Source organism: Anser cygnoides, chromosome 13, assembly GCF_040182565.1.
Source record: "Anser cygnoides isolate HZ-2024a breed goose chromosome 13, Taihu_goose_T2T_genome, whole genome shotgun sequence".
Lineage (NCBI taxonomy): Eukaryota > Metazoa > Chordata > Aves > Anseriformes > Anatidae > Anser > Anser cygnoides.
The window spans coordinates 6,122,404-6,135,498 of NC_089885.1; the positions used below are offsets into that span (position 1 = coordinate 6,122,404).

The 13,095-nt window shown below is 50.8% G+C and overlaps 1 protein-coding gene across 3 annotated transcripts in view; it reads left to right on the forward strand.

Annotated features, from left to right (window-relative positions):
- Positions 1–7,925: 7,925 nt before the first annotated feature.
- Positions 7,926–13,095, forward strand: part of ZNF185 (zinc finger protein 185 with LIM domain) — a 45,844-nt gene continuing 40,674 nt past the window's right edge. The window contains exon 1 of one of the 3 annotated variants that reach the window (XM_067005204.1): positions 7,926–8,273. The gene's annotated coding sequence lies outside the window, so the exon portion shown is untranslated. The remainder of the gene's footprint in view (positions 8,274–13,095) is intronic. The other 2 variants (XM_067005203.1, XM_067005205.1) reach the window with 2 other exon arrangements.

Genomic DNA, 13,095 nt, shown 5'->3' on the forward strand with positions numbered 1-13,095 from the left:
CAGCAGATGGTTTATTTTCCCTCAAGAGTATGGTCAGTACGAGAGTAAAGCAGAGTTTTGCTTGTATGGGGATGAGCAGTTTCCCAGAGCTGGGCACAGCAAGAAGCGTTGCATCACGCTGAAGTTGGTTTGACTTGGTATTCCCTATGTAATTAGGTCAGTTCCCAGCATTTCTGGGAGGCTGACTAGCTTCTGTTTTTCAAGCAGAAGTAAACACACATTGTTGCTGTGGTGGAACCTGACATCGCTATGCTTATAGCCCTGGCCACAACAGAGGAGGAACCTTGCTTTATCCATAGCCTCTTCTAGCCCTGATCGAGCTGCCTTCTCTCAGCTCTGTTTCTTTTCCCAGTGAGCACCCAATAAGCCCCATCTTCTGTTCTTTGGGCAAGCCAATGAGCTCCTTCTGTACTCTGGCCTGTAATTTTTGGCGTGCATCTTCTCTGCAATGTGTATCTTACGTGTGCGTGAGCATGCAAGTAAGCAGGAGCCTACAAAGCAAAACTGCCATTATCAACATTTCCTTCCAAATATCTAGGGTCAAATCTGCCGCTCTTGTTAGCTCAACAGGAGCTCAACAGGAGCTGCTGAAGACATCAAAGACTTTCCTAGAGCACTCTTGTCAAACTTTTAATCTCTTTCACTTTGCTTTCTGTCTTTTTCTTGTTGCAGCTCCCCATTTTGCTGACATGAGATGGTTTTTGGTTTGACAAGCAGTGGGAGAGATAAAGGAGATATCTTCTGTTTCTTTCCCTAGAGAAATAGGAGAGGGAGAGGAAGAAAAGTGCTTCTCTAGGTGGAGATGAAGTAACTAAGAGCCCCATTTCCTTCCTTACAGAGAGATCGTGAAAGGGGCGTATGCACAGGAGGAACGTTACAGTCTAAGAAATGCTTTTCAGTCTTGCCCTTGGAGTGCAGAGGAGCTCTTGTCCAGACACACCTCAGCGCCAGAAAGGAAAAAATAATGGCTTGGTTGTAATTACCTGGGGAAAGGTGAGAGGAGCGATTGATGAAAAAAGTCAGAAGCCATCTCGTGTGTCCAAAGATGGAGACAAATTTAAGTCAACCCTGAGGTGGATATGTGGGAGGTTTTAGGTGCAGGGGGATGTTTGTGTCGTGCAGGCATATGGTTACTGATGTGGAAGCTCACTACCCTCAGTGACAGAAGTACAGGGACCCACCGTGCCTCACAGTGCTCAAATGCACCCTTTTGTTGTGAAAGTGGCACCTCTTTACTCAGTAAATCCTTGCGTATGTTTTTCGGATCTGCTGATGGCAGTGATCTCCGAGCGATGGTACGAGTTTCCACACCTTTTAGCGCTGCGAAGCCAAACGTGGCGTGGGTGGGCTGGACTCTGCTCCTTCAGAGAACTGTTTACCAAGTTTCGTTAGTGCTTGTGCAAACCTTTGGAAAGTGCCAGGTCCACAGATGTACGTGATGGTGCAACTTGGTCGTTATTATGGGAGAAGGAAAGCGAGTTGTTTGCCCGGAGGAAGCTTGCTGAGCTGGTGATGAGAAATAAATAGGCATCTCCCTGCTTGCAACAGAACATGTCTGAGGTGTTTCTGTTAGCAGATTGCACACGCTGTTTTACTGTCTTAGCAGCGCCATCAGGCTGGCACTTAGCCATGGCTTCTCTTTTGCCCAGTGTTTGCTGGCAAGATCATCTTGTCTTAGCTGTGAGAGCTCCTGACCTCCTTTGTAGGTGTGTTTCCATGGCCATGGGTGGTTTCCTGCTGAGATTATTGTATTCTAGCCCTGAATAGTCAGGGGTATGTGATTCTGTTCAGCTACCTGCTATTAGGAAGGTGAGGTCTGGCATTTCGGCAGCGCTTTGTAATGACACCTCATGAAAAACCAGTTTGATTCCCTTGCAACAAATGGGTGTAGTGATTTTACACCCTTCTACTCATCGCAACTCTGCTCAGCCTCTACTGAGGCTTTGCTTTTCTGTCACCTTGGCGAAGGCCCGAAGGATTGATGTGTTTGGTGCCTTCCCTGTACCTTCGGTGCAAGGATGGGGCAGGTGGTTGCGCGTAAGAAAGCCTTACCCAAAAGAGGAAATATTCCAGTGGAGTTGAGTGCTGTGGAGTGGTGGTGACTCATTTTTCTTGACTAGGAAAGACTTGAAAATTCTAAATATATTGTAACTGTTCAAATACAAGTTGGGCTGGTCAGGGAGACTGCACGCCTTTGGGCAGAAGGCCGTTGCTGTCAGAGGAATGTCAAGAATTGCTGTGCTGCTCCGTATAACCCCCTGCCTATAAAACGGCTGTCTGGATTTTGAAAGGTGAGCAGGTTCCTGCCTTGTAGACGTCGCTGTTTCTAAAGGTACGCACGCCGCACCTCTGGAAAGGAACGTACTGCAGAGTTACGCAAACTGGTTTTAGGCTGGCTGTCTCTGGAAGGGGCAGCAGCGTGCCCCTGGCAGCAGGGAGCTCAGAGCAGGCTGATTTACCCTACCCAGAAGAGAGCACGGTACGTCCATCCTACAGGCATGACTGCAGCTCGCAGACAGCCCAGCCTGACCTACACATTGCCAGCTGTGGGCTTTCTAGCACTGACTTCTGTGTGGCTCTGGTAGCCCTTCTGGGACAGCTTCTGGGCTTCGAGAAATGGATGAGACTTCTGTTGATGTTTCTGAGAAGTGGCAGTGTTTAACTCCCATCGCTCCTCCAAAAACAAACACAACCCGTCTCTGAATGCAAAAAGCTCAAAGTATCTAGTCTGCAGCTCGGTCCTCAATTTTCCTGTTTTCATGTCCTGGATGAAAGTAGCCTTTGTGCTTGTCGCTTTCTCTCCATGAAAAGTCCTCTCATGCTACAGTCAAGTCACCTCCGTTTCTTTTACTTTTTTTACATAAATTGTCAGAGTTCTTTAAATCTTTTTCTGTTAAGCATTCTGTCCAGTCTGTGAGTGGTTTCTGTGGCTGCAGCTTCCTTGTGTGATGTAATTTTTATGTCTCACTGATCCCAAATGATCTGCTTTGTGGTGCACTAAATAGGGGAGACAGATAAAGAGCAGTGAAACAAGCGTTAACCAGTACTAACCGTGGCACATCCTGATGAGAGGTGCTTATGCTTTCTCATGAAGAAGATGCAGGGAGAATCCATTTCCTGGTAAAATCAGATACTTCAGTCCAAAATTTACCTACAGAAAAACAGTGTTTCCAAAGTAGAGATGGAAAATGGCTCTTCCAACCTGCTGCTCCCTCCCTTCTCCACTGCTGCAGGAGTGTGTGCACCCCTGGAGAAGGTTGTTGTTGGAACCGAGGGGCAGAAGGTCCCTGCTGCGTGGGGCTGGGCTGGCACACCGGGATGGCAGCCTTCACCACACCTTTGGCTCGTGGCCCTGGGAGGGAGTCCAGATCTGCAGCCGTGTCGGGGTGTTTCCACAGCAGACCCTCTTGGTTTTAACTCCATACAGAGGAAAAAAGCCCTCTTGGATTCTGTTCCTCTGCTGATGAAGATAAGGGACTTTATTTTGTTGACAGCAGCACAGGCAGGGTTTGCTCCAGAGGTATGCAGGCTGACTCTGCCCTTTCCAGATGAGGCTGGCCTTACTGGCTGGATTGAGCTTGGTGGCCTTGTACTGAGGCGTCCTGAATTTGTTGGTGTTCAGCCTGTAACTGCCAGCTTGGAAAAGCTGCTACTTCTTGCAGTGGTAAGAGTTACAATTTTGCTGGCCTCAAAGTAGTATCCGAATTGTGGTTGTTCCTGTGAATGAAGGGAGTGAAAACAGCCTCGTTTCACTCCCCTTACACGCAGACTTGCACATGCACACGCTGCATATTTAGATTAGGAACCACAGGTAGGAATTCATTCATTCTGGAGTCTTTATGCCGAAGCCTCTAGAAGCTGCAGAAATGAGGCTCCTGATGTGATTGTCTCAGTTCAGTGCCTGAAGTTAAGCAAATTGACTTTCCCTACAGATTTACTGGACAGCCTTTCAGCTTCTGGTCTGGAGCAACCTGGCAGTGCTGTATTTGAGTGGCCCCGTGGCGTGCTGCTCTTCTAGATGTCACACAGGCCTGCCACTTGCTGGCAAAAAACCTTCTGCCTCTGGCCACTGCTGTGATTTTGAAATGCCATGTCATTAAAAGCTGAATATGCGCCTGTAATTATGAAGAAGAAAAACACCCATCAGGGTTTCTGCACCTGCTGGTGCGAGTGACATCCACCTATACTTTGGAAAGAGTGGTTTATCTAAAAGCTTAATTGGGATAAAACCACAACGATTTGTTTGGGACTGATTGTCCCTACCTGTTCAAGCTGCTGCACACCGTAGATGTGCTTTTGTTTGCAGTACGGGATTGGTGTGGACTGGCCTGACACCACAGCCCTGGAAATCTCCAGTTCGAGGTAAGCTGTCTGCATGGCCGGACACAGTTATTTTGGTCTGAGCAGAGTATGAAAACCCTTAGCTATAGCAAAATAAAAGGTCCCCACTCACCTTGCTGGGAAATAAAAGACAAAGCTGTGGTTTACGTTAGAGTATTTGTATGGTAACATACCTACATTTATACTACACTTCCAGTGGTATCCAGTGTCTCTGACCCACCAGCGTTGTCCTAGTCCAGGTGAGAAACATAGAAAGTCCCTTTCCATGGTTTGCTGGTCTTGGAAGACAACAGTTGATGAGACTTCCCTCTCTTCTGACATTTTAAAACGTACAACACACTCCCTGTTTCTTTCTCTGGGCTGTTAACTGGGAAGCCTGTCACATTCATGCTGTGCTTGGAGCATCCGCTTCTCTGCTCCCCTCTAGTAACAGCCGTGGCTAGAAAAGTTTCCCTGCTTTACCTTTTCTACAGAAAGTGGTGGTTGGCAGTCATGTACTAAATGGTGTTGGGGCTGCTATGTGTTTTAGGGTCGTGGTGTTGCCCTTGGTGATCCACCTGTGCAAACCTCCTCACATCTCTGAAGTGCACGAGCTTGATTCCCCTTGCAATTACATTAGTGCAGATGAAAGCAACTCCCCTGAAAGAGCTGTGCAGCTTCAAAACTGAGAGATCTGGTGCTGCTGGATGTGTCGCAGGTTTAATTGCAATAATAAGCCAGGACCTTTTGTGCAAGCACCAGCTGAAGGGCAGGTGTGTTGCCACAGCGGAGTCCCTGCTACCCCGATGGGGAGCAGCAGTCCCTGGGATCCCAGTTGCCACGGTTGGCTGGGGCTTGACTGCTCCTTCTGGGTGATACTGTGGGATGTGGTTAAATCCTGTCGTCGTTGTTCCTGGTTTTCTCTGTGTAAGTCTCAGATAGCGGAGGTTCACAAGGACAAGGGGCTGGAGCAGCTCTCCCGCGAAGAAAGGCTGAGCGAGCTGGGGATGTTCAGCCTGGAGAGGAGAAGGCTCCAGGGAGATCTTCTTGTGACGTTTCAACAATTAAAAAGGGGTCTTATAAAAATGGTGGAGAGTGACTGTGTGCTGAGGCAGCTAGGACAAGGGGAAAAGGTTTTAAATTAGGGGAGATTTAGAGGTCAGGAGGAAATTCTTTACCCTGAGGGTGCTGAGGCACTGGAACAGGTTGCCCAGAGAAGCTGTGGGTGCCCCATCCCCGGAAATACTCAAGGCCAGGTTGGAGGAGGCCCTGGGCAACCTGATCTAGTGGGTGGCCCACGGCAAGGGGTTGGAACTGGATGAGCTTTAAGGTCCCTTCCAACCCGAGCCATTCTATGTAAGGGGCAATTGTAGCAGTATTATAGTTCTTCTGTGGCTTTCATAGACAGGCCTTAAATCGCCTCTTGCCTTACTCCCAAGAGGCTGCATGTGGCTGGTATGATGTGTAGCAGTGAGTAGGCAAACGCTCCCCTACACTCACGTGCTGCTCTGCAGTAGCCTTACATCTCACAGTTTTGTAACCCTGCAGCTGAAATGACATAGCCGTGGTTTTCTGCAACAAACACTACCTAAATGAAGTAAACCAAAATGTCTCCCTTTTTCCCTTCTCTCAGGAGCGGCTGCCACAGGGTCAGCCCAGCCTGGAGAACCCAGCGTGGGACTGATACGTCAGCAGGTGCTGGTTCAGACTGGAGTAGCAAGGGGCTGACTCCTGAAGGGGAGGAAGGCTGCGTGAGGTCATTACTGGGGGGTTTGGGTGACATCAGGGGGTGGGACACGGAGAGTGAAGCTTGAGGAGCCTTCAGAAAATTGATACTGACGGGGCTAGAGCGGTGGTAGTTCATGTTGTGGCAGGGAAAGAAACATCTTGCTTGGTGTTTCTCCACATCTCACGTGGCTGCTCACTGTACAGCATGTCTTTCACTACCAACTTGAGCATTCGTGTTGTTGTGATGGAGGTGCCAGCTGGGGAGCACATTCTCTGCTGTTCTGTATTGCCACCACACCCCTGAGTTTAAGACCTGTCTTTATAAGCTTTGTACATGTGTTTGGACCAGTATTTTTAAGCTAATAACAAAATGCGACTTATCACTGCGCCTGTCTCTTCTTAGTTAATTAGAAAAGCAATTCTTTGCTCTGTTTCTTCTAAGGCAGAGAGCAGTGCTGACAGACATCATCACGGCTAATGTTTTAGCCTGTGTTTGTGCCAGTCCAACAAACTGGTTGTCTGCAGCTAGTAAAACCTGTGTATATTCTTTTAGAACCTCCTTGTCCATTTTATTTTTTGGTGTTTAATATTGAGGTGCTCACAATAGATGCTATTTTTTGAACATTCACTGCAGAACAGTGTGTTCATACTAGAAAAAGAATCACAGTCCTCAGACCCTGGGGTGTCCCTTCTGCTCACTTGGCAGAGGACCTACTGTACCCAACAGGCTGGCCAGGCTGTTAGTCACTATTATTTCAGGAAATAACTTGAACGAACCTTCAGCAAACGATGGGATGACTCAGGGGTTACTGAAAATAAAGCTACGCTGTCAGCTGGAGCCCTGAAGGATGCTTTGCAGGGGCAGGGACTGGGCTGCATCTTAAGCAGGCTGTTTCCTGCGTTGGACACTGCTTTGTGCATATCCCGAGCTCAGGGCGCGGCTCTGTGAACACGACATCTCCTCTCCCGGGCCTATCTCAGCTGGGATCAGCGGCAGCCTCTGGGGAAGAAAGCTCAGCTGAGCCTGCGCCACTGCAGGTGTTGCAGCGCGAGTAGATCAGAGAGGAAGATCTGGGATTGGAATCACAACGTTGACATCAGGGCTTTCCAGACGTTATCTTCGCTGTGCTTCTGCGAGCCAGGGATGGGTTATTTGCCCTGTTAGAGCCCAGCCCAGCCTGCTGGTGGTTTGCCCACCGTCATGCAGCAGATCCAACACAAAGCAGATCCAGCACAAGAAAGGGGAAGTCAGAAGATCTCTGGGGGCCCATCTACTCCAGGCTCCTCGTTACTTCTGATCAGGCTGCAGCTGCAGGGGGAGGTGGGCTCACAGATGGGGAGAGGCTCCGACAGATGCAGGGCTGGGGCTTCAGCGCCTTCTTGTCAGCCTGTGGCAGTCCTGGGCTGAAGCTCTGACTTCTGAAAAGTGCTCAAAACTCCTGCCTCTAACCCCAAGTCCTTAGGGGCTGGCAAAAAGCCTGTCTGAGGGCCTCGCTGCGTCCAAGAGACTGGCTGGTGGAGCTGGGCCTCGGGGATCTTGTGGCAACTGCAGCAATTAATTAGAAGGGAAAATAAATTGAGGAAGATGATAGTACCTGACGACTTCCTCTGCTGTGAATGGTGATAATCACACCTGCGTACCTCGTTTAATTAGTTACAAGGAGAGGATCTCTGAGTGCTAATTACAGTGCCAGCCCCTGATGCTCCCTGGGTACCACTGCTGGAAGCGGCTCTCCCAGAGGCAGGGGCTTGCCTGTGGGGGAGCAGCAGCGGGGTGCCCGCTCCCCCTTCCTGCGGGGCGAGCCTGTCCCTGGGCAGCTCTGGTGATGTTTGGCCTGGGAAGGAAGAAATCCGGTGGGCGAGAGCGGGGGGCTGCTCCCTGCTGTCCCCACCACAGCACAGGGCCGGAGAATGCGAGGAATGTAGAGGAGAGCTGGCGGGGAGGGGAGACCGTGCAGCCTGAATGGAGAAACCTGTTTGATTCCCCTGAAGGCCAAAACACACCCAAGTCTCCTCCTCAAAACAAGGCTTGGCTTCCCGGAGCCGGCCCTCTCGGTCCGCCTGGCAGGTAAGGGCTCTGCCTCGCCCACAGCCGCCTCGCTGCCAGGGAGGATCGGAGATACCCGCTGCTTCGAGCCCTTGGGGGGCAAGGTGCTGGGAGACTGGTTGCACGCTGCTCCGCATCCATCTTCTGGGGGAAAGCCGCAGCTGAGGAGCCTCCGCAGGTAGGGCTGGGCAGGGAGGCTGCTCCTCTGAGCCTCGCACAGGGCGGCTGGGGTGCTGCTGGCACCTGCGCTTCACCCGCTGGCTCTGCTGGAGAGGAGGAGGAGGAGGACTGTCCCCTCCTAACCTGCTGACACAGGGATCTGGTGGGGATGAGGGAGGCTTGAATTGATGCCTCCTTCTGTAAAGAGAGAGATGAAGCTCTTTTCTCCAGTGTATGGGAGCAAAGTGTGGATCTAAAATGGTACGCAGATACTACAAGGATGGTATTAGTGCCAAATAATAACATGTAAATAAGGCAGAACAGGATGTTTGGCTATGAGGTTTTGCTGCTCTTTGTCTGATCACTGAGTTCCCTCCTTGCCCATCCCTGTCTTTCTAAAATCTGTCACGGGCTTAATTTATGAGGTATAGCAGGGGGTATGGCAGCGGGGACAAGTCTGTGCGCAGACGTGAGCGAGCAGCTCTGCACAACTGGTACAGTTTGAACCTGTGACTTTGGGCAGCCTTCTGAGAGGCTTGGGGTCAGCTGCTCTGCGTGCCACCGCTCCTAACCCCCTTCCCCAAGACCAGTGTGTGATGGAGAGGGACGCAGATGGAGATTCTTCTCTCTGCGCTCCTCTGCCTTGTTTTGTTTCTCTCTGAGTATGAAATCAGCACCCTGGAAAGGAAGGGACGGGAGTGGTAAAGCTCATGCGGAGGAGACGAGCACCTCCCTCAGTCCTTGCTTCTTCCCACCTCGAAGCTTGGTGAATGTCTTCTCCATTCCCCCCATCCCTGCCCTGCTTCTGCTCCAACGCAAACCCCAGCCACGAGAATGAGCTGCCCGCGGCCAGACAGGAGACAGATTGCTCACCGTGTGCTGCAGAGCAGGGATGTCCTCCCCTGTCAGATCCATCAGGGCCTTGTGCTTATATGCCAAAGACAAATATTGAATTTGTTCCCTGGAATTATTTAACTGTAAGTCCCAGTCTTCACAAATGATAGATTTTAATTTTCTTTTCTAAAAACATTTTTTTTTTTTGTGGCAAAACTTTGTAGTGCCTCTGAGATGCCGTGAAACATCAGTAGGATTTTTTGTCCTGCGCTGTTTATGGGTCTGTCATACAAATGCAAAGCTCTGCCTTTGAAAGCCCCAAAACTTTTCCTTCCTTCCTGCTTTCATCTTTAGACATCAAGGCATAAGGTCAATGGCATGTGGGTGCGGTAAACATCCTTTACATCCTTCTTCCTTTTCAAATACAAAAATTAGTTGAGCAATTAGGAATTAATGCCTTGTAATTAGAGTAATGAAACTGCGCACCCAGTACAGTGAAAAACGATTCAGTAATTTTGGGCACCGAGAGCAGCGAGCTGCTGCGCTGGGGGTGGTCGTGCCGTGTCGGTTTGTGCAGCTCCCAGCACAGCAGGGCCCCGGGAAGGTCTCTTGGGACAGGCAGGATTGCGTGCTGCTCTGATGAAGTTTATACCACGCTTTCCCGACTTCAATAGCTCGCGTCTTTGCCAGCTTCATCTGGTTGGACTGAAATTTTTCATTGTGGGGTATGTGGTTGTGAGAGAATTAAAAAAAAAAAATAAAAAATTGTGCACGTGTAGCTTTACAACAGCTGTCAGACACGGCTGAAACGTGTCCAGTGCTCGCCTTGGAGTTCTGTGCAGGCTTCCCCATGGCAGCCACTGGTTTTCATCTCACTTTTGTCCATGCCTGAGGAAGGAGAGACGTTTGCTCTCCCTGGGTACTGGTGACGGGGATCCAAGGAGTTGCAGTGCTGGGCTGAGGCTCTTCGTAGCAGTCCCACACAGCCAGCGGGCCCGGCTGCAGCCACAGATGCTTGTTGTTCCTGCGGTGCGTGTTCAGGGTCGAGTCGGCTGCCCTGGGAAAGGTGGGCACGCAGTTAATGACTGCGATGCATGTGAGTTATTTGACTAGCATCGCGAAGAACAGCCGTGGAGGCATAAAGTGTCACCTGCAGCGGCGTGGCCGTCCTGGAGCACCTCTCCTGCGAAGGAAGGTTGGGAGAGCTGGGTTTGGTTAGCCTGGAGAAGAGAAAGCTCTGGGGAGACCTTATTGCAGCCTTCTTAAATGTCAGCTTGGGTTTAGCATTACGAGCCTTTCTGTAGTTAGGCAGTTATGCATGATTTTATGTCTGTTTGAAAGCCTCCAGCCACCGAGTTGCTCGTGACGCAGGGCCAGTATCATGACGTGACGTGTTAGATCTGCCCTGGGGGCTCAGTCCAAGTCCTGGAGCGAGCTTCATGCTGGTGGCCTTGGTCCTTCAGAGGCAGGCTGACAGCCTCCCGCTGCGAACACGCTCAGCCACCTGTGTGGACAAGGTGGGACGAGATCCTAAATTGCAGGCTGTGAGTTTACAGCCCGAAGCCCCAAGTGTAATTCCTGCTGTCACTTGCTTCCACAAGTGCAGACAGCGGGGCGGAAGCTGCCCATCCTTCCCAGGCACGGGATGTCACTCAAGCTGGAGAACAAAGGTGAAATAAATCTAGTCGTAGCAATGGTGGCTCAAAAATTTCACAGCGCTAGCCCAGCGTAAACTTTCTTTGCTGGTTCCAGCTTCTTCAAATGAACTTCAAGGGTTAACTTTGCACTGGCAGGTTTTATGCCAGATCAGGCACAGTCTGTCCACGCTGCTCTACCTTCGTAGCAGATCAGGTAACAGCTGACATAAAAGCATAACACTGGCACAAGGTTTGCATTGTGCTCTCTGGCTAATGCAAGAGAAATGCAGGTATGTGCCCACGCCTCATCCAGATCACTGGAGGGCAGCCTGGCGGTGCACAGACCTGGGTTAGCAATCCTGAAACCTGGATGCTGCTTTTCTGGGGCAGGGAGCCTTGTGTTTGCGTCTGACCTCTGTGGAGAAGCTTTCTCTCCCTGGCTTTCCTTCCTGTGGGTTTCAAAAAGGTGGGCTTGGTCTGTTGGGTGTTAATTTGAGGTCCTGCCTTGTCCCATAGGGGTTGGAGAATAGGGACTGTGACCCTGATTTAGGTCTAGATAACAAAATCCTCAGAGTCTGCGGAGTTTAAGAAGTTGATAAGAAGTTCTAATTCAAGCCTTTTGCAAGTTTTAAATACCTTTCAATTTGAGGACCGTGAAGGTCAGAATATGCATTAATTATTGTTAAACCGTGAGACTCTTCCTCCTGACTGACCTCAGCCCGGTTTGCAGCTGAGGGCTGACATTCAGGTCACTGGTCAAGTCCTCCAGGGGTACACAGGCTCAATGGTGCAATGAGTTTTGTGCTTCCACCTAGGAGGAGCGTGCGAGAGATCGCTCTGAAGGCACCAGGACAGCGCTGGTGGGGGCAGCACAGCTTGGAGCTGCTGGCTGCGGGTCCTGTGGTGCTCTAGGCAGGGAAGGATCGCCTTGCAGCTGGTGTCGCAGGTGATATTTTGGGCTGAAGGAGAGTAACCCTGGTTTGGAAGGTTTGTTGTCTATTAACGGCTTTTGTGTTGAAAGCCCGAGTTTGCCTCCCTGTTGCATGGACTCGGGAAGTGCTGCAGGGCTCAGCCACGGGGTCCCTGCCCGGAAGGCAGGAGCAGTACAGGACTTGTGGCTCGCAGCTCCTGCGGGGCCCGGAGCGGTAAGGTGAGCCTGGTGCCCCGACATCCAAGGGAGGTCCCCTCCCGCGACCGGGGAACCGGAGCGCTGTAACGTGAACTTGGCGGCTGGCTGGGGCTGCGCGGACAGTTCAGGAGTGTAAAGGCACCCCGTGGCACCCTCCAGGAAAGCTGTATTTACCGGATCAAAGCAGCGCTGCTTCCTTTCCCAGGGCATTCATTTAGTCCTCAGAACTAGGTCCAGTGTTGGATCCAGCTCATCACCGAGACAAACAGAGGGCAAGGTGGCTATTAGGTGTAAAGGGGCTATTACTGCAAGTGCCCTACAAACTCCTGACAAAAGCAGGCTGAAAAATTGTTATTAACATTTTAAAGTTGCAGTTGAGCCATCAAAAAGGGGGATGGCTGGCGAGTTTTCCTTCTGTGTGTTTGCAGCTAATAAGAGCTGCAGTCAGCTTTTAAAGAATAGCTAGTGTTTCATCTCCTGGGGTATAATTACATCTTTTTAAGTGGCTTACACAGAAAGCAGAATCATTCCCAATTAAGCGATGGGCTGCTGATTTCTGGCACTTGGAGAATTTATTAGCAAAGAGTGCTGCTCTGGCGGTACGTCAGTTCCTTTGCAGAGCACTGCACGAGCGGGCAGAGATCGATCGTGTTCTTCCTCACGCTGCTGCCCAGGGCCAGCTGCAGCCTCTGTGGCCCTGGGGACACAGTGGCCTTGGGGATGGACAAGGGCACAACCAGGCTGTGACCTGTAGGGATCGCTCCTTGCTCGGGGTAAGAGGAAGCTGTGCTGGAGCCATCTCTTGGCTCCTCTGCTGGGACTGCTGCTGACGGTGCCCACCCTTGTGGTTGCATGTCACAAGGGCCCTGGCAGACAGACTGAGCTTTGCAGCTTGTTTTGCCTGCAAGGGGGTATTTTCACCAGGAACAGGCTCCCCAAAACACTGCTGAGAGGAAGAGACTTTGTAGCCCGCTGGCACCAGCAGCTTACCTTGCAGCTGCCTTAAAAACTCAAAGCACGTTGAAGTACCCAAGGTAGGGACCACTCCAGCACCTGGGAGCGTACAGAGGGTGAGCAGAGCTGGCTGGCTGCCCGCAGACAGGCACACCCCAAAGATTAAAATCTAAGCAAGGTTTCAGCTCCCTTTTCCTTATTAAGTAGCTTGTAATTGCTTTCATTCACATGACGAGGAGCTTCAGAGGCAGCGTCTTCAGCGCGCTGGCGGGCACCGTGCCTTTCCT